The sequence below is a fragment of the Oncorhynchus tshawytscha genome, unplaced genomic scaffold (assembly GCF_018296145.1).
Source record: "Oncorhynchus tshawytscha isolate Ot180627B unplaced genomic scaffold, Otsh_v2.0 Un_contig_7476_pilon_pilon, whole genome shotgun sequence".
NCBI classification, from domain to species: domain Eukaryota; kingdom Metazoa; phylum Chordata; class Actinopteri; order Salmoniformes; family Salmonidae; genus Oncorhynchus; species Oncorhynchus tshawytscha.
Window position 1 is genome coordinate 42501 of NW_024608456.1, and position 20864 is coordinate 63364.

Here is a 20864-nt window from a genome sequence, read left to right on the forward strand (position 1 = left end):
AAAATTAGCTATTTCTCTTTAGCATTACAAATGGTCCCTTTCTTTTCTGACACACACACACACACACACACACACACACACACACACACACACACACACACACAGTAGATGGGGATCCACGTATTCCTGGAACTTCTGATGGTGCATGAAGCCGCCAGTATTTTAATGTGAAGCGCTCCATATTGCTGGGTGGGGCTGAATGCCACCAAAATAATCGCTAAGGATCATGGTGAAAGTGGCCATAACTAGTAAAGGATCATGGTCGATGTAGTCGTTTTCATGCTGCCTGAGAGTGTCCTCGTAGCCTGCCGGCCGGCCCGTGGTTGGTCTGTTTCAGCACATGGTCCTGTGTGACGACAAATGTAGTCAGAATGGATCAGTATTTAATTACAGATCTAGTAGTCAGAATGGATCAGTATTTAATTACAGATCTAGTAGTCAGAATGGACCAGTATTTAATTACAGATCTAGTAGTCAGAATGGACCAGTATTTAATTACAGATCTAGTAGTCAGAATGGACCAGTATTTAATTACAGATCTAGTAGTCAGAATGGATCAGTATTTAATTACAGATCTAGTAGTCAGAATGGATCAGTATTTAATTACAGATCTAGTAGTCAGAATGGACCAGTATTTAATTACAGATCTAGTAGTCAGAATGGATCAGTATTTAATTACAGATCTAGTAGTCAGAATGGACCAGTATTTAATTACAGATCTAGTAGTCAGAATGGATCAGTATTTAATTACAGATCTAGTAGTCAGAATGGACCAGTATTTAATTACAGATCTAGTAGTCAGAATGGACCAGTATTTAATTACAGATCTAGTAGTCAGAACGGACCAGTATTTAATTACAGATCTAGTAGTCAGAACGGACCAGTATTTAATTACAGATCTAGTAGTCAGAATGGACCAGTATTTAATTACAGATCTAGTAGTCAGAATGGACCAGTATTTAATTACAGATCTAGTAGTCAGAATGGATCAGTATTTAATTACAGATCTAGTAGTCAGAATGGATCAGTATTTAATTACAGATCTAGTAGTCAGAATGGATCAGTATTTAATTACAGATCTAGTAGTCAGAATGGACCAGTATTTAATTACAGATCTAGTAGTCAGAATGGACCAGTATTTAATTACAGATCTAGTAGTCAGAATGGATCAGTATTTAATTACAGATCTAGTAGTCAGAATGGATCAGTATTTAATTACAGATCTAGTAGTCAGAATGGACCAGTATTTAATTACAGATCTAGTAGTCAGAATGGATCAGTATTTAATTACAGATCTAGTAGTCAGAATGGACCAGTATTTAATTACAGATCTAGTAGTCAGAATGGACCAGTATTTAATTACAGATCTAGTAGTCAGAATGGATCAGTATTTAATTACAGATCTAGTAGTCAGAATGGACCAGTATTTAATTACAGATCTAGTAGTCAGAATGGACCAGTATTTAATTACAGATCTAGTAGTCAGAATGGACCAGTATTTAATTACAGATCTAGTAGTCAGAATGGATCAGTATTTAATTACAGATCTTGATATCTTCATTTATAGAGAACTTTAAAATAATTCACAATGTGGTTCGTAACTTGATCACAATAAACACATTTTCGATGTCCAAAACGTTCGTCTGTAAAATAATTGGTTTGGCCATTCTGGCGACTGTAATTCACATAGGCTTTCTAGGGCAGACCAGGACGTTTGTCGCTGCTAGGTTGCTACACAGTACCCGACCAGCAGAGATCGTGACGTCACACTCCAGACCTTACACTGGGTAACACACATAGACGTACACGCACACACACACGGATGGATAAATATACATGCAAGCTTGTACACACACAGGTACACTCTCCTCCTCTCCTCCCTTCCCCAGGTTGACAGTGAAGCACAGGACCAGAAGAATCCTTCTCAATGTGTCTCATGCATCTCTCTCCACCTCCCTCGCTCTCTCTCCACCCTCATCCCTCCCCCTCCCTCTCCCCCACCCTCCTCTCCCTCTCTCCCTCCTTCCCCACCTCCCTCCCTCTCTCCCTCCCCACCTCCCTCTCTCTCTCTCCCTCCCTCCCTCCCTCCCCACCTCCCTCTCTCCCTCCCCCAGGTTGACAGTGAGGACACAGGACCAGCAGAATCCTTCTCTATGGATCCTCAGCTGGAGAGGCAGGTTGAGACCATAAGGAATCTAGTGGATTCCTACATCGGCATCGTCAACAAGTCCATCAGGGATCTAATGCCCAAGACCATCATGCATCTCATGATCAACAGCGTGAGTGGACACCTCACTCACTCACTCACTCACTCACTCACTCACTCACTCACTCACTCACTCACTCACTCACTCTCACACACATACATACATATACATATATACTGGAGCACATCAGAGCACACACACATCAGAGCACCTAAACACACACCAATCTAAGGTATTTATAAAGCCCTTTTTACATCAGCAGATGATGTCACAAAGTGCTGTACAGAAACCCAGCCTGAAACCCCAAACAGCAGGAGAATTATACCAGATATACCTGGAGAATTATACCAGATATACCAGGAGAATTATACCAGATATACCAGGAGAATTATACCAGATATACCAGGAGAATTATACCAGATATAACAGGAGAATTATACCAGATATACCTGGAGAATTATACCAGATATACCTGGAGAATTATACCAGATATACCAGGAGAATTATACCAGATATACCAGGAGAATTATACCAGATATAACAGGAGAATTATACCAGATATAACAGGAGAATTATACCAGATATACCAGGAGAATTATACCAGATATACCTGGAGAATTATACCAGATATACCTGGAGAATTATACCAGATATACCAGGAGAATTATACCAGATATACCAGGAGAATTATACCAGATATACCAGGAGAATTATACCAGATATAACAGGAGAATTATACCAGATATACCTGGAGAATTATACCAGATATACCTGGAGAATTATACCAGATATACCAGGAGAATTATACCAGATATACCAGGAGAATTATACCAGATATACCAGGAGAATTATACCAGATATAACAGGAGAATTATACCAGATATACCAGACTGATCCTACTCCCCCCGCCACATAGACTATTGCAGCATAGATACTGGAGTCTGATACAGGGGGGGTCGTCGAGGGACACTGAGGCCCTGTCCGACTATACCCCCGGACAGGGCCAACCAGGCAGGATATAACCCCACCCACTTTGCCAAGGCACAGCCCCGACACCACCAGAGGGATATCAATAGACCACCAACTTACTACCCTGAGACAAGGTGGTGTCTCACCCACAAAGATCTCCTCCACCGCACGAGCCCGAGGGGGCGCAGAACCAGACAGGAAGATCACGTCAGTGATTCAACCCACTCAGGTTGAGTATAGCCTTGCATGGCGTGATTCACCCCTTCTAGGGATGGCTTGGGAGAGCTAGCAAGCCAGTGACTCATCCCCTTTGGCAGAGAATCCTAGTAGAGAGACTAAGGAGCTGGCTAGGCAGAGACAGCAAGGGTGATTCGTCACTCCAGTGCCTTGTCATTCACCCTCGCACCCCTGGGCCAGACTACACTCAATCATTGAACCTACTGAAAATAAAGATTTAAAGGTTGAGACTGAGTCTGCGACTCTCACATGGCTCCGCAGACCATTCCATAAAGATGTACCTCTATTTGAAAAAGCCCTGCCTCCAGCTGTTTGCTTACAAATTCTAGGGACAGTAAGGAGGCCTGCATCTAGTGATTGTAGCGTACGTGTAGGTATGTACGGCAGGACCACATCAGACAGATCGGTAGGAGCACGTCCATGTAATGCTTTGTAGGTTAGCAGTAAAACCTTGGAATCAGCCATTGACAGGAAGCCAATGTAGAGAGGTTAGAGGTTAGAGGTTAGCACTGGAGTAATACGATCACATTTTTTGGTTCTAGTCAAGATTCTAGCAGCCGTATTTAGAACTAGCTGTTTATTTATCCGGGTAGCGAGAGAGCAGAGCATTGCAGTAGTCTAATCTTGAAATGACAAAATCATGGATGAGCTTTTCTGCATCATGTTTGGAAAAGACATGTTACAAAGATAGAAAAAAAACTGTGCTTGAAATATTTTTGATCTGTCTGTCAAAAGAGAGATCAGGGTCCAGAGTAACGCTGTGAGGTCCTTCACAGTTTGATTTGAGATGACTGTAACAACCCTCGAGATTCAGAGTCAGATCAAACAGCAGATCTCTTTGTTTCTATGGGACCTAGAACTGAGTTCAAAAGTAAAACGTTTGCCTCCATCCACTTCCTTATTTCTGAAACACAGGTTTCCTGGGTAGGCAATCTGGGTGCAGTCTCAGTCTCAGTATTATGATGTGGTCTAAAACCAGACTGGAGCATTTATTATACATTAATACATGGTCTGCCTTCAAGAAGGCAGTGAGTTGCTGAGCAACAGCTTTTAAAAAAAATTGGGGGTAAGATTCGATATAAGCCGATTTGGAAAGGCTTTATTGGCTTAATTATTTAATTTAATTACACATGTAACTGGTGTGAAATGGCTGGTTCGAGCCCGGGACCCACGAAGCATCGTTACCCAAGCCGCGGCCCTTGCAGAGCAAGGGGAACCACTACTTCAAGGTCTCAGAGCAAGTGACGTCACCGATTGAAACGCTATTAGCACGCACCGCTAACTAAGCTAGCCATTTCACACCGGTTACACACATCCGGAGGATAGGGAGACGTTTATTATGTTCAACATAGGAGGGCCAAACACAGGAAGTAGCTCTTTCAGTAGTTTAGTTGGAATAGGGTCCAGTAGGCAGCTGGAAGGTTTAGAGTCCATGACTATTTGTGTGAATGTGTGGAGAGATACAGGATTAAAAAACGAGTGTCTCCATTAATTCGAGGTCATCTTGGCAGTTCTGTGCAGACTCAGGACGACTGAAATATTCAAAGCCTCGTTCCCCCTCTTCTCTCCTCCCTTCAATCTCTCTCTCACTACCCTCATTCCCCCTCTTCTCTCCTCCCTTCAATCTCTCTCACTACCCTCGTTCCCCCTCTTCTCTCCTCCCTTCAATCTCTCTCACTACCCTCGTTCCCCCTCTTCTCAACTCCCTTCAATCCCTCACTACTCGTTCCCCTCTTCTCTCCTTCAATCTCTCTCACTACCCTCGTTCCCCCTCTTCTCACCTCCCTTCTCTCACTACTCGTTCCCCCTCTTCTCTCCTCCTTCTCTCTCTCACTACCCTCGTTCCCCCTCTTCTCACCTCCCTTCAATCTCTCTCACTACCCTCGTTCCCCCTCTTCTCACCTCCCTTCAATCTCTCTCACTACTCGTTTCCCCCTCTTCTCTCCTCCCTCTCTCTCTCTCTCTCTCTCACTACCCTCATTCCCCCTCTTCTCTCCTCCCTTCAATCTCTCTCTCACTACCCTCATTCCCCTCTCTTCTCTCTCCCTTCTCTCTCTCACTACCCTCGTTCCCCCTCTTCTCTCCTCCCTTCTCTCTCTCTCTCTCTCTCTCACTACGCTCGTTCCCCCTCTTCTCTCCTCCCCTTCTCTCTCTCTCTCTCTCTCACTACGCTCGTTCCCCCCTCTCTCCTCCCTTCTCTCTCTTCTCTCTCACTACCCTCGTTCCCCCTCTTCCTCTCTCATTCTCTAGGATAAAGATTTCTACCTGTATTCCTGTGGAGAACTGTGGAGTTCTAATTCTAGTACTAATTCTCTCCTCTCCTCCTCTCTCCCTCACCCATCCCCTTCTCCTTCTCTAGGCTAAAGACTTCATCCATTCTGAGTTGTTGGCCTACCTGTATTCCTGTGGGGACCAGGGCAGTCTGATGGAGGAGTCAGCTGACCAGGCTCAGAGGAGAGATGAGATGTTGAGGATGTACCATGCTCTGAAAGAAGCCCTGCTGATCATAGGAGACATCAGTACAACCACAGTGTCAGCTCCTGTACCTCCACCTGTAGACGACACCTGGAGGACCAAGGAACCCAGGTAACAGAGAGAGATGCACCTGTACACACACGTACACACACACATGTACACACACACACACACACACACACACACACATGTACACACACATGTACACACACACACACACACATGTACACACACAGGCATGTACACACAGGCATGTACACACACGCCTGTACACATACACACATGTACACAGACCTGTACACACACTCATGTACACACACACACATGTACAGATGCAGTTCGCATGTTCAAACACACACTAGGCTCTCACATGTAGGTTAATGTACACTTGGATGTGAAACTGAATATATTTCCCCTTCTTCCTCTCTCTCCCCCTCTCTATCTCTCTCTCTCTGTGTGTCCCCCCTCTTTCTCCTATCCCCCTCCTATCTATCCATCCCCCCTCTCTATCTCTCTCCCCTCCCTCCTCCTCCCTTCCCCAGCCCTCCTCCTCAGGCCAGACCAGCCCCGGCCGCTGTCCCCCTCCTAGTCGCCCCCGGCAGCAAGAGGCCCCACCGCCGTCCCTCCTCCCTCCAGTCCCCAAAACCCAGCTTTCGGGGCACCCCTCATCCCCTCTCGACCCGGACCCCCACCAGTCAACACCTACAGTGCAGCGGACCCTGTCGTCAATGTCCCCCTGATCCCATCTCGCCCAGCCAGGGTACCCCCAGCCCTGCCCCCCGGCATACCCAGGTAAGAGCTCTGCTCCTGGGCAGGCGAGTGTAAACAACCCCACTTACCTCTGGAGGAATGGAGGCTGGAACTGCTAGAACGGTCTATTCTGTCACAATAGGTCACTTTTATTAGTAATGTTACATTCCGAGGGGTGGTTGTAGTGGTGATGGTGGTGGTTGTGGTGGGGAATTGGGATAGTGGTAGTGGTTGTAGTAGCGGTTGTGGTGATAGTGGTAGTGGTGGTGGAATTGGAATAGTGGTAGCGGTTGTGGTGATAGTGGTTGTGGTGGTGGTGGTGGTTGTGGTAGTGGTTGGTGGTGGTGGTTGTGGTTGTGGTAGTGGTTGTGGTGGTAGTGGTGGTGGTTGTGGTGGTGGTGGTTGTGGTAGTGGTTGTGGTGGTAGTGGTGGTGGTAGTGGTTGTGGTAGTGGTTGTGGTGGTAGTGGTGGTGGTAGTGGTAGTGGTAGTGGTGGTGGTAGTGGGAAGGGGTTGTGGTGGTAGTGGTTGTGGTGGTGGTAGTGGTGGTAGTGGTAGTGGTTGTGGTGGTAGTGGTTGTAGTGGTAGTGGTTGTAGTGGTTGTGGTTGTTGTGGGTAGTGGTGGTAGTGGTGGTAGTAGGTGTGGTGGTAGTGATGGTAGTTGTTGTAGAGGTTGTGGTGACAGTGGTTGTGGTGGGGGTGTTAGTGGTTGTGGTGGTGGTGGTTGTGGTAGTGGTTGGTGGTGGTGGTTGTGGTGGTGGTGGTTGTGGTTGTGGTAGTGGTTGTGGTGGTAGTGGTGGTGGTAGTGGTTGTGGTAGTGGTAGTGGTTGTGGTGGTAGTGGTGGTGGTAGTGGTAGTGGTGGTGGTAGTGGTTGAAGGGGTTGTGGTGGTAGTGGTTGTGGTGGTAGTAGTGGTGGTAGTGGTAGTGGTTGTGGTTGTAGTGGTTGTGGTAGTAGTGGTTGTGGTGGTAGTGGTGGTAGTAGTTGTGGTGGTAGTGATGGTAGTTGTTGGAGGTTGTGGTGACAGTGGTTGTGGTGGGGGGTGTTAGTGGTTGTGGTGGTAGTTGTGGTAGTGGTTGTAGTGATAGTGGTGGTTGTGATGGTAGTTGTGGTAGTTGTGTTAGTGGTAGGAATGGTAGTGGTTGTGGTGGGGGTTTGGTGGTTGTGGTGGTAGTGATGGTAGTTGTGGTAGTAATGGTAGTGGTTGTGGTGGGGGTTTGGTGGTTGTGGTGGTTGTGGTGGTAGTGGTGGTAGTGGTTGTGGTAGTAGTGATGGATGTGGTAGTGATGGTGGTAGTGGTTGTAGTGGTGTGGTGGTTGTGATGGTTGTGTTGGTAGTGATGGTTGTGGTGGTAGTGATGGTAGTGGTTGTAGTGGTTGTGGTAGTAGTGATGGTTGTGGTAGCGATGGTGGTGGTGGTAGTGGTTGTGGTAGTAGTGATGGTTGTGGTAGTGATTGTGGTAGTAGTGATGGTGGTAGTGGTGGTTGTGGTGGTAGTGGTGGTTGTGGTTGTGGTGGTAGTGGTGATAGTGCTTGTAGTGGTTGTGGTAGTGATGTTGGTGATGATAGTGGTTGTGGTGGTAGTGATTGTTGTGGTGGTAGTAATTGTTGTGATGGTAGTGGTTGTGGTGGTAGTGATGGTTGTGGTGGTAGTGATTGTTGTGGTGGTAGTGGGAGTGGTGGTGGTGGTTGTGGTGGTAGTGATGATAGTGCTTGTAGTGGTTGTGGTAGTGATGTTGGTGATGATAGTGGTTGTGGTAGTGATGGTTGTGGTAGTGGTTGTGGTGGTAGTGATTGTTGTGGTGGTAGTGGTGGTTGTGGTGGTTGTGGTGGTTGTGGTGGTTGTGATGATAGTGGTTGTGGTGGTTGTGATGATAGTGGTTGTGGTAGTGATGGTAGTGGTTGTGGTAGTGATGGTTGTGGTGGTGTGGTGGTAGTGATGGTGGTTGTGGTAGTGATGGTGGTGGGGGTTTGTTGGTAGTGGTTGTGGTAGTTGTGGGGGTTTCGTGTATCATGAGTTGTGGGAATGATACATATGTTTTTCTCTCTCTCCTCCCTCCCTCCACCCTCCCTCCTCTCCCTCCCTGCTTCCCCATCCCACCTTCCCTCTCTCCATCTCCATTCCCCTCCCCCTCGCTCCCTGCTTCCCCATCCCTCCTTCCCTCTCTCTCCATCCCTCCTTCCCTCTCTCTCCATCCCTCCCTCCTCCCCCTCTCTCCATTCCTCCCTCCCTCCCTCCCTGCTTCCCCTCCCTCCATCCCCCCCATCCCTCCTCCCTTCTCTCCATCCCCCTCCATGCTTCCCCCATCCCCCTCCCTGCTTCTCTCCATCCCCCTCCCTCCCTCCCTCCCCCTCCATCCCCCTTCCCTCCTCATTCCCCCTCCATGCTTCCCCCCTCCCTTCCTCTCCTCCATCCATCAATTCCTCCCTCTTCTCCATCCTCCTCCCTCTCTCTCCATTCCTCTCCCTCCCTCCTTCTTCTCCATCCCTCCTTCCCTCCCTCCCATCCCTCCTTCCGTCCCTCCCCTCCTCCCTCTCTCTCTATCCCCCCTCTCCTCCCTCCTCCCTCCTCTCCCTCCGTCCCCCTCCCTTCCCCCTCTCTCTCATTCCCCCTCCCTCCCTCCTCTCCCTCCCCTTCTCTTCATCCCCTCCCTCCATCCATCAATTCCTCCCTCCTCTCATCCCTCCCCTCCCTCTCTCCCATTCCTCCCTCTGCTTCTCTCCATTCCCTCCTCCCTCCCTCCCTCTCCCTCCCCCTTCTCTCCATCCCCCTCCATCCCCTCCCTCCTCCCCTCCCCTCCCTCCTCTCCCTCCCTTCCTCCCTCTCTCTCCATTCCCCTCCCTCCCTCCTCTCCCTCCCTGCTTCCCCCATCCCTCCCTCCTTCTCTCTCCCTCCTTCTGTCCTCCTCTATAACAGAAGACCCCCAGCGGCCCCAGGCCGGCCCACCATCATACGCCCTTCAGAGCCTTCACTGCTGGACTAGACAGACAGACAGACAGACAGACAGAATGAATAATTACCACTCCTAATGTCCTTTGACTACAAAGAAACACTTTGCGTAACGTTGATGTTTTATTCACTAACATGATTCCAGACTGTCTTTCATGTATTCTCTCTTAATATTCATATTGTCATGTTATTGTTATTTCATTTATTCTCTCTTAATTTTCATATTGTCATGTTATTGTTATTTCATTTAAGCAACACTATGTACTTCTGATCAGTTGTTTAATAGCTTTGTTACAATGTTTTAATACCTTCAATGTTTCAAAGAGATTGAGAGAGAGAGAAAAATGAAACCTACATTTTTTTTGTTTAACTCTAACTTACTTTAATGAACTTAGTTCAAACCGGTGGATTAGACAGAATTTGAAATCAAACAGGTTTAAAATATGGAGCAGATTTTAGTGAATACTTCTTCACACGGAGGCATTATTCCATTGTTTAAAATAACAAATACTCTCCATAATTAATAACAAAATGCTTAGTTCTTTATACTGTTTGAAATGTTTCTAACCTTCTTACTGGATCATATGTACATTTGTATTTTTAGATCTGATCTTCAATATGCACTTCAATATCTATGCAGGAATATTACAGTAAGTCCTTTCCAGCTCGCAGCTTTTTGAAATTCATTTGGATGAAATGCTAATTATGCTATAAAATGAATTGATTTCATTGGAAAATAGTTAGCTTCAACTGCCCTCACAGTTCACTCAAAGAACACTGGTAACCAGTCAGGGTTGGTGTCCATTCCGTTTCAATTTCAGTCAATTCAGAAAGTTCCAATTCTCTTCAATGCTCTTTAATGAGGAGCATTTGGAATTGGAATTTGGAATTGGAATTTAGATTTGGAATTTGGTTCTCTCTCTGAATTGACAGGAATTGACATGGAATTGACACCAACCCTGTAGTCAATAGAGATACCAGGTGTCTCGTCAGTTATCGATGTTAGTAGTAGATAGTTGTTAGACAAGGGCCGAGATTCAATCAAAGATGTGTTGTCGATAAGCTTACTGCACTTGACTTTTAAAAGGTCATTTATGACATCTGCTGCGTTTACCGCAAATGCAACATCTCTGCAAACATCTTTAAAAGGATCACTGTTGAGAGTGTTGTTTGATTATCGCTTCTTTAATTAAATCCCGGCTTTTAGCCCAGTCTATTGTAAATGGTAGCTTGCTGTCAATCTGGCCTCTGCTTCCTGAATGGACCAATCAAAATGGACCTGCTTCCTGAATGGACCATTCAAAATGGACCAATCAAAATGGACCTGCTTCCTGAATAGACCATTCAAAATAGACCTGCTTCCTGAATGGACCATTCCAAATGGACCTGGTTCCTGAATGGACCAATCAAAATGGACCTGCTTCCTGAATGGACCAATCAGAAACCAGACAGAGGGGGTAGTGCCCCACATAGGGAATAGGATGCCGTTTCAGACTCTTTTGTATTGTTTTGTTTTTTTAAATGACTTTTTCTATTTTTCTAAGTGCCTCTTACCTGTGGCTTTCCTATTGGATGAACAGATGAATGACATGATACATTAACAAAGGAATGAATCACTGGGTGAACGAGGGATGGTAGAATGGAACAGTAGTATGAAGGTGGATAAAGATGGTAGAATGGAACAGTAGTATGAAGGTGGATAAAGATGGTAGAATGGAACAGTAGTATGAAGGTGGATAAAGATGGTAGAATGGAACAGTAGTGTGAAGGTGGATAAAGATGGTAGAATGGAACAGTAGTGTGAAGGTGGATAAAGATGGTAGAATGGAACAGTATGAAGGTGGATAAAGATGGTAGAATGGAACAGTAGTGTGAAGAAGGTGGATAAAGATGGTAGAATGGAACAGTAGTGTGAAGGTGGATAAAGATGGTAGAATGGAACAGTAGTGTGAAGAAGGTGGATAAAGATGGTAGAATGGAACAGTAGTGTGAAGAAGGTGGATAAAGATGGTAGAATGGAACAGTAGTGTGAAGAAGGTGGATAAAGATGGTAGAATGGAACAGTAGTGTGAAGAAGGTGGATAAAGATGGTAGAATGGAACAGTAGTGTGAAGGTGGATAAAGATGGTAGAATGGAACAGTAGTGTGAAGGTGGATAAAGATGGTAGAATGGAACAGTAGTGTGAAGGTGGATAAAGATGGTAGAATGGAACAGTAGTGTGAAGAAGGTGGATAAAGATGGTAGAATGGAACAGTAGTATGAAGGTGGATAAAGATGGTAGAATGGAACAGTAGTGTGAAGAAGGTGGATAAAGATGGTAGAATGAAGTGTGAAGAAGGTGGATAAAGATGGTAGAATGGAACAGTAGTGTGAAGAAGGTGGATAAAGATGGTAGAATGGAACAGTAGTGTGAAGAAGGTGGATAAAGATGTAGAAGAACAGGTGGATAAAGATGGTAGAATGGAACAGTAGTGTGAAGAAGGTGGATAAAGATGGTAGAATGGAACAGTAGTGTGAAGGTGGATAAAGATGGTAGAATGGAACAGTAGTGTGAAGAAGGTGGATAAAGATGGTAGAATGGAACAGTAGTGTGAAGAAGGTGGATAAAGATGGTAGAATGGAACAGTAGTGTGAAGAAGGTGGATAAAGATGGTAGAATGGAACAGTAGTGTGAAGAAGGTGGATAAAGATGGTAGAATGGAACAGTAGTGTGAAGGTGGATAAAGATGGTAGAATGGAACAGTAGTGTGAAGAAGGTGGATAAAGATGGTAGAATGGAACAGTAGTGTGAAGAAGGTGGATAAAGATGGTAGAATGGAACAGTAGTGTGAAGGTGGATAAAGATGGTAGAATGGAACAGTAGTGTGAAGGTGGATAAAGATGGTAGAATGGAACAGTAGTGTGAAGAAGGTGGATAAAGATGGTAGAATGGAACAGTAGTGTGAAGAAGGTGGATAAAGATGGTAGAATGGAACAGTAGTGTGAAGGTGGATAAAGATGGTAGAATGGAACAGTAGTGTGAAGAAGGTGGATAAAGATGGTAGAATGGAACAGTAGTGTGAAGAAGGTGGATAAAGATGGTAGAATGGAACAGTAGTGTGAAGAAGGTGGATAAAGATGGTAGAATGGAACAGTAGTGTGAAGAAGGTGGATAAAGATGGTAGAATGGAACAGTAGTGTGAAGAAGGTGGATAAAGATGGTAGAATGGAACAGTAGTGTGAAGAAGGTGGATAAAGATGGTAGAATGGAACAGTAGTGTGAAGAAGGTGGATAAAGATGGTAGAATGGAACAGTAGTATGAAGAAGGTGGATAAAGATGGTAGAATGGAACAGTAGTGTGAAGAAGGTGGATAAAGATGGTAGAATGGAACAGTAGTGTGAAGAAGGTGGATAAAGATGGTAGAATGGAACAGTAGTGTGAAGAAGGTGGATAAAGATGGTAGAATGGAACAGTAGTGTGAAGAAGGTGGATAAAGATGGTAGAATGGAACAGTAGTGTGAAGAAGGTGGATAAAGATGGTAGAATGGAACAGTAGTGTGAAGAAGGTGGATAAAGATGGTAGAATGGAACAGTAGTGTGAAGAAGGTGATAAAGATGGTAGAATGGAACAGTAGTATGAAGAAGGTGGATAAAGATGGTAGAATGGAACAGTAGTGTGAAGAAGGTGGATAAAGATGGTAGAATGGAACAGTAGTGTGAAGAAGGCTGGATAAAGATGGTAGAATGGAACACTAGTGTGAAGAAGGTGGATAAAGATGGTAGAATGGAACAGTAGTGTGAAGAAGGTGGATAAAGATGGTAGAATGGAACAGGTGTAAAGATGGTGAAGAAGGTGGATAAAGATGGTAGAATGGAACAGTAGTATGAAGGTGGATGAAGATGGTAGAATGGAACAGTAGTATGAAGAAGGTGGATAAAGATGGTAGAATGGAACAGTAGTATGAAGGTGGATGAAGATGGTAGAATGGAACAGTAGTGTGAAGGTGGATGTGATATGGAATAATAAAGAGTTAAAGGGACTGAGGTGGTGGCTGGTCTTTTGTCCAAGTTTGTTCCTGTTCATCCCCCTCTATATTCTCTCTCTCTCTCTCTCTCTCTGTCTCTCTGTCTGTGTGTGTAAATGACCTACCCACTGCTCTGTAACACTCCTTGGACTGAATCGTGTCCCTAGTTTGAGCAGCTGACAGACACACCTAACAATGAATACTGATGATGATGCTTTCTTGGTAATGACCAAGTGACATCATCCTATGTCTAACTTCAGGGTCATGCCCCTAGTCTTTTGTTATGGGCTAGACAATTATATCCTCCAATTTAGGAAAATGTGTTTATTTTTATTTTTATATCTAATTATATTTATGTTTGTCAAATAATTGACTTCTGCCAGATGCCTTTTGAGGTTTTGGCTGAATACTACTGCGTTACGTTTCTGAGGTTTTGGCTGAATACTACTGCGTTACGTTTCTGAGGTTTTGGCTGAATACTACTGCGTTACGTTTCTGAGGTTTTGGCTGAATACTACTGCGTTACGTTTCTGAGGTTTTGGCTGAATACTACTGCGTTACGTTTCTGAGGTTTTGGCTGAATACTACTGCGTTACGTTTCTGAGGTTTTGGCTGAATACTACTGCTGAATTACGTTTCTGAGGTTTTGGCTGAATACCACTGCGTTACGTTTCTGAGGTTTTGGCTGAATACTACTGCGTTACGTTTCTGAGGTTTTGGCTGAATACTACTGCACTGCATTACGTTTCTGAGGTTTTGGCTGAATACCACGGCGTTATGTTTCTGAGGTTTTGGCTGAATACTACTGCATTACGTTTCTGAGGTTTTGGCTGAATACCACTGCGTTACGTTTCTGAGGTTTTGGCTGAATACTACTGCGTTACGTTTCTGAGGTTTTGGCTGAATACTACTGCGTTATGTTTCTGAGGTTTTGGCTGAATACTACTGCGTTACGTTTCTGAGGTTTTGGCTGAATACCACTGCTGTTACGTTTCTGAGGTTTTGGCTGAATACTACTGCATTACGTTTCTGAGGTTTTGGCTGAATACTACTGCATTACGTTTCTGAGGTTTTGGCTGAATACTACTGCATTATGTTTCTGAGGTTTTGGCTGAATACTACTGCATTACGTTTCTGAGGTTTTGGCTGAATACCACGGCGTTACGTTTCTGAGGTTTTGGCTGAATACTACTGCGTTACGTTTCTGAGGTTTTGGCTGAATACTACTGCGTTACGTTTCTGAGGTTTTGGCTGAATACTACTGCATTACGTTTCTGCCTGTTGGAGACCATTCAAAAAGTCTACAAAAGTTGTTGTTTTTAAATACAAGGCCACTTCATGGAAACGTACGTGTCACTTTCTTAGGCTAGTGCCGCGTTCAAAACTAATTAGGAACTCAAAAATAAAACGAGCTCCGACTGGGAAAAAAATATATTTGGAACGGTCATCGAACTCGGAATTCCAAGTGGGGAAACTCAGGCATCTTTCCAGAGCGGGGACTTTACCACCTGAAGAACACTGACTTCCAAGTGGGGAAACTCAGGCATCTTTCCAGAGCAGGGACTTTACCACCTGAAGAACACTGACTTCCAAGTGGGGAAACTCAGGCATCTTTCCAGAGCAGGGACTTTACCACCTGAAGAACACTTACTTCCAAGTGGGGAAACTCAGGCATCTTTCCAGAGCGGGGGACTTTACCACCTGAAGAACACTGACTTCCAAGTGGGGAAACTCAGGCATCTTTCCAGAGCGGGACTTTACCACCTGAAGAACACTGACTTCCAAGTGGGGAAACTCAGGCATCTTTCCAGAGCAGGGACTTTACCACCTGAAGAACACTGACGTCGTGGTTTGACCTTTTTCCCCAGAGTTCCCAGTTCTCTTGAAAGCCCCAAATGCAGCGGTCTCTGTGTTAAAATATTATATTGTGTTTGTCCATGAATTCACTTCTACCAGATGCAAATTTTGAAGACCATTGCGTTATGTTTTTTTTGTCACTTGTGCTTTCATAGTCCATACAGCAGTCTGTGTTTGTCAGTAGGAGACAACAGCAGTCTGTGTGTTTGTCAGTAAGGGACAACAGCAGTCTGTGTGTTTGTCAGTAAGGGACAACAGCAGTCTGTGTGTTTGTCAGGGACAACAGCAGTCTGTGTTTGTCAGTAAGGGACAACAGCAGTCTGTGTGTTTGTCAGTAAGGGACAACAGCAGTCTGTGTGTTTGTCAGTAAGGGACAACAGCAGTCTGTGTGTGTCAGGAAGAGACAACAGCAGTCTGTGTTTTGTCAGTAAGGGACAACAGCAGTCTGTGTGTTTTGTCAGTGTGTTTGTCAGTAAGGGACAACAGCAGTCTGTGTGTTTTGTCAGTAGGAGGGACAACAGCAGTCTGTCTGTGTTTTGTCAGTAAGGGACAACAGCAGTCTGTGTGTTTGTCAGTAAGGGACAACAGCAGTCTGTGTGTTTGTCAGTAAGGGACAACAGCAGTCTGTGTTTGTCAGTAGGGACAACAGCAGTCTGTGTGTTTGTCAGTGTGTTTGGAGGGACAACAGCAGTCTGTGTGTTTGTCAGTAGGAGACAACAGCAGTCTGTGTGTTTGTCAGTAGGAGACAACAGCAGTCTGTGTGTTTGTCAGTAAGGGACAACAGCAGTCTGTGTGTTTTGTCAGTAAGGGACAACAGCAGTCTGTGTGTTTTGTCAGTAAGGGACAACAGCAGTCTGTGTGTTTTGTCAGTAAGGGACAACAGCAGTCTGTGTGTTTTGTCAGTAAGGGACAACAGCAGTCTGTGTGTTTTGTCAGTAAGGGACAACAGCAGTCTGTGTGTTTTGTCAGTAAGGGACAACAGCAGTCTGTGTGTTTGTCAGTAAGGGACAACAGCAGTCTGTGTGTTTGTCAGTAAGAGGCAACAGTCTGTGTGTTTGTCAGTAAGGGACAACAGCAGTCTGTGTGTTTGTCAGTAAGGGACAACAGCAGTCTGTGTGTCAGTCCAATCAGTACCATATTCATCCTGGACCCTAGCCACAAACTGTCTCAGAGTAGGATTTCTGATCTAGAATCAGTTTTGCCTGTTAGGTCACAATGACTCAGATTATAGGGGCAGATCCTGGATCAGCACTCCTACTCTGAGGTGTTTTGTGGATACGACTCCAGGTCCTGGTCCTATACAATAAAAAAGCTCAACTACACCGTTACTCATCAAATGTTCTGTCTTTTACTGTGTAAACAGAACACATTAAAAGCACTGGCTGCCATGGCAACAAAGAATGAACAAAGTACCACTCCTTTCTTAGTTACAATCACAACCTTACAATCACAGGCTGTGTCCCAGTTGCACCACACAATGGTGGAAACTCAAGGGAGTTTCATTGTTAAATCCATGGCTGGAAGTGTGCAAGGCAAGCCACTCTTGGGAAAAGGCAGTGGACTGTGATATAACACAGGCACACATACCCTGAATGGGAGAGAAGAGAAGAGAAAGAGAAAGAGAAAGAGATAGATTATATTATGGCCAGAGTGAGTCTTGTGATAGTATAGTAAAGTACAGGTCACATGAAGGGTTAGATGCTGACTTGACAGAGACGCCGTGCTACTGAGAAACGTCAAACTTTACTACCAGAAAGGTACAGACCTTCCTTAATAATTATATGATGTAACATGTAGATATAAATACCATAGATGATATATAACATGTAGATATAAATCAAAATGATATATAACATGTAGATATAAATACCATAGGTGATATATAACATGTAGATATAAATACCATAGATGATATATAACATGTAGATATATATACCATAGATGATATATAACATGGATATAAATACTCATAGATGATATATAACATGTAGATATAAATACCATAGATGATATATAACATGTAGATATAAATACCATAGATGATATATAACAGTGGGGCAAAAAAAAGTATTTAGTCAGAAACCATTGTAGTTCTCCCATGAAGATTCCTGTTCATCATAGGTACCACTTCAACTAGATGATACAATACAGTGGTTCTAATTAATTGTCTTAATTATGACAACCCCGTCATTGGTGCAAGTTCCCAAGCATGTCATGACATGACCCTGAAGAAGTCTAGCTAAACTGAACCATAATCCCAACTTGACATCATAGAAGTAGCTAAACAATGAACCATAATCCCAACTATGACATGAACAAAATGAGCTAAACAATTTCACCCAAATGACATGACCCTGAAGAAGTCTAGCTAAACAATGAACCATACCCCAACCATGACATGACCCACCCAATGAACCATAATCCCAACTGTCATGACTGGAAGGTTGCACAATGAATTCTCCACATGACCTGGTCTCATGAACCTAATCCCACTCATGACATGACCCTGAAGAAGGCTAGCTAAACAACCATAATCCCAACCATGACATGATCCCAGAAGGCTAGCTAAACATGAACCATAATCCCAACTCATGTTACTGTATAAATCTTGATGCCCATTCATATCAAATGGTTCATAAAATAACATTTGATTTGAATGGCACAACCCCAACAAATTTCAGGCAATGCATGAACAGTTGAAGTCGAATGTTTACATCCACCTTAGCCAGATACAGTGCCTGGGAGAACAAGTATTTGAGATACACTCCCGATTTTGCAGGTTTTCCTACTTACAAAGCATGTAGAGGTCTGTTATTTTTATCATAGGTACACTTCAACTCTGATGAGACGGAATCTAAAACAAAAACCCAAACACACAGAGAAAAGCCACGAAACGCACAAGACTGCAGAGCCATGCTTCAGTTGGACATTTGAGAGTTGTATTGATGCATCTGTGTGTATTATTATAATAGTTTATCTGAGTAGGGAGGCAATAAAATTGACAGTGTAGGGTGAAGTTGCCCCTAGACACTGATCTGGGGTCAGTTTAGCATTATTCCCCCCACCCACACTAATGGTTTAAAATGAGGTTGGCCTGTAATACCACTCCTGGCCACACGGGGGAGATGTGGAGCTAGCTTGTCTTGCAGTGTGTGTGTGTGCTGTTAGATGTGTGAGAGAATGTTTCAGTTTCTCCTAAGTCAATGCCACTACGACATTGCTTGTCCTAATATTTATATATTTCTTAATTCCATTCTTTTACTTTTATATTTGTGTGTATTGTTAGATACTACTGCACTGTTGGAGCTAGGAACACAAGCATTTCGTAACACCTACAATAACATCTGCTAAATTAGTATTAATTTAACGAGGCAAGTCAGTTAAGAACAAATTATTATTTACAATGACAGCCTTCCCCGGACAAACCCGGACGACGCTGGGCCAATTGTGCGACACCCTACGGGACTCCCAATCACAGCCGGATGTGATGACGCCTGGATTCGAACCAGGGACGCCTCTCGCACTGAGATAGTGTGCCTTTAGACCGCTGCGCCACTCAGGAGCCCAACATATGTTTATCTTATCAATTAAATGTGATTTGATGTGTCTCTGGTTAACCCTCAAGACAAGCTGCAGGTTTACACACACACCGTGTGACTTAGTGGATGTCAAAGACTTACTTCCTTTTCCTGGATTATCCTGAAGGATTGTGGGATGCCTACCTGCTGCTTGTTTTAGTTTAGTAACAGATGCCGGTATGAACTAACTAACTAAACAAAATGCCTTTTCTCTCTCTTTGTCTTTCTCCCTCCATCTCTCTCTCTTTGTCCTTCTCTCTCCATCTCTCTCTCTTTGTCCTTCTCCCTCCATCTCTCTCTCTTTGTCCTTCTCCCTCCATCTCTCTCTTTGTCCTTCTCCCTCCATCTCTCTCTCTTTGTCCTTCTCCCTTTCTCTCTCTTTTCCCCTCCATCCTCTCTCTCTTTGTCCTTCTCCCTCCATCTCTCTTTCTTTGTCCCTCCATCTCCTCTTTGTCCCATCTCCATCTCTCTCTTTGTCCTTCTCCCTCCATCTCTCTCTTTGTCCTTCTCCTCCATCTCTCTCTCTTTGTCCTTCTCCCTCCATCTCTCTCTCTTTGTCCTTCTCCCTCCATCTCTCTCTCTTTGTCCTTCTCCTCCATCTCTCTCTCTTTGTCCTTCTCCCTCCATCTCTCTCTTCTCCTTCTCCCTCCATCTCTCTCTCGTTGTCCTTCTCCCTCCATCTCTCTCTCTTTGTCCTTCTCCTCCATCTCTCTCTCTTTGTCCTTCTCCCTCCATCTCTCTCTTTGTCCTTCTCCCTCCATCTCTCTCTTTGTCCTTCTCCCTCCATCTCTCTCTCTTTGTCCTTCTCCCTCCATCTCTCTCTCTTTGTCCTTCTCCCTCCATCTCTCTCTCTTTGTCCTTCTCCCTCCATCTCTCTCTCTTTGTCCTTCTCCCTCCATCTCTCTCTTTGTCCTTCTCCCTCCATCTCTCTTTGTCCTTCTCCCTCCATCTCTCTCTCTTTGTCCTTCTCCCTCCATCTCTCTCTCTTTGTCCTTCTCCCTCCATCTCTCTCTCTTTGTCCTTCTCCCTCCATCTCTCTCTCTTTGTCCTTCTCCCTCCATCTCTCTCTCTTTGTCCTTCTCTCCTCCATCTCTCTCTCTTTGTCCTTCTCCCTCCATCTCTCTCTCTTTGTCCTTCTCCCTCCATCTCTCTCTCTTTGTCCTTCTCCCTCCATCTCTCTCTCTCTTTGTCCTTCTCCCTCCATCTCTCTCTCTTTGTCCTTCTCCCTCCATCTCTCTCTCTTTGTCCTTCTCCCTCCATCTCTCTCTCTTTGTCCTTCTCCCTCCATCTCTCTCTCTTTGTCCTTCTCCCTCCATCTCTCTCTCGTCTTCTCCCTCCATTGTCTCTCTCTTTGTCCTTCTCCATCTCATCTCCTCTCTTTGTCCTTCTCTCTCCATCTCTCTCTCTTTGTCCATTCTCCTCCATCTCTCTCTCTCTCTTTGTCCTCTCTCTCTTTTGATAAACTCCATCTCTCTCTCTCTTTTGTCCTTCCATCTCCTCCATCTCTCTCTCTCTCTTTGTCCTTCTCCCTCCATCTCTCTCTTTGTCCTTCTCCCTCCATCTCTCTCTCGCTCTTTGTCCTTCTACTCTATCTCTCTCTCTCTCCTCATCTCTCTCGCTCTTTGTCCTTCTCCCTCCATCTCTCTCTCGCTCTTTGTCCTTCTCCCTCCATCTTTCTTTGTCCTTCTCTCTCCATCTCTCTCTCTTTGTCCTTCTCCCTCCATCTCTCTCTCTCTTTGTCCTTCTCTATAATATATACCTATATATCATTTTGTCTCCTTTATCTCTCCTCCCATCTCTCTCTCTCTCTCTCTCTTTGTCCTTCTCTAGCAATACGT

General features: G+C 44.6%; 2 long non-coding RNA genes and 1 pseudogene across 2 annotated transcripts; 1 reads left to right on the top strand and 2 right to left on the bottom strand.

The window, feature by feature from the left end:
* LOC121843540 overlaps positions 1–9618 on the top strand; it is a 51522-nt pseudogene extending 41904 nt beyond the window's left edge.
* LOC121843542 lies at positions 85–5898 on the bottom strand. Its single transcript, XR_006081623.1, has 2 exons — positions 5809–5898; positions 85–346 (listed from the first exon to the last, which is right to left on the bottom strand). It is a non-coding gene; the product is annotated as an uncharacterized LOC121843542 (long non-coding RNA).
* A 126-nt stretch (positions 9619–9744) lies between the features above and the next one.
* Positions 9745–11320, bottom strand: LOC121843544. The gene is made up of 2 exons (XR_006081625.1): positions 10988–11320; positions 9745–10863 (listed from the first exon to the last, which is right to left on the bottom strand). It is a non-coding gene; the product is annotated as an uncharacterized LOC121843544 (long non-coding RNA).
* Between the last annotated feature and the right edge of the window lie 9544 nt (positions 11321–20864).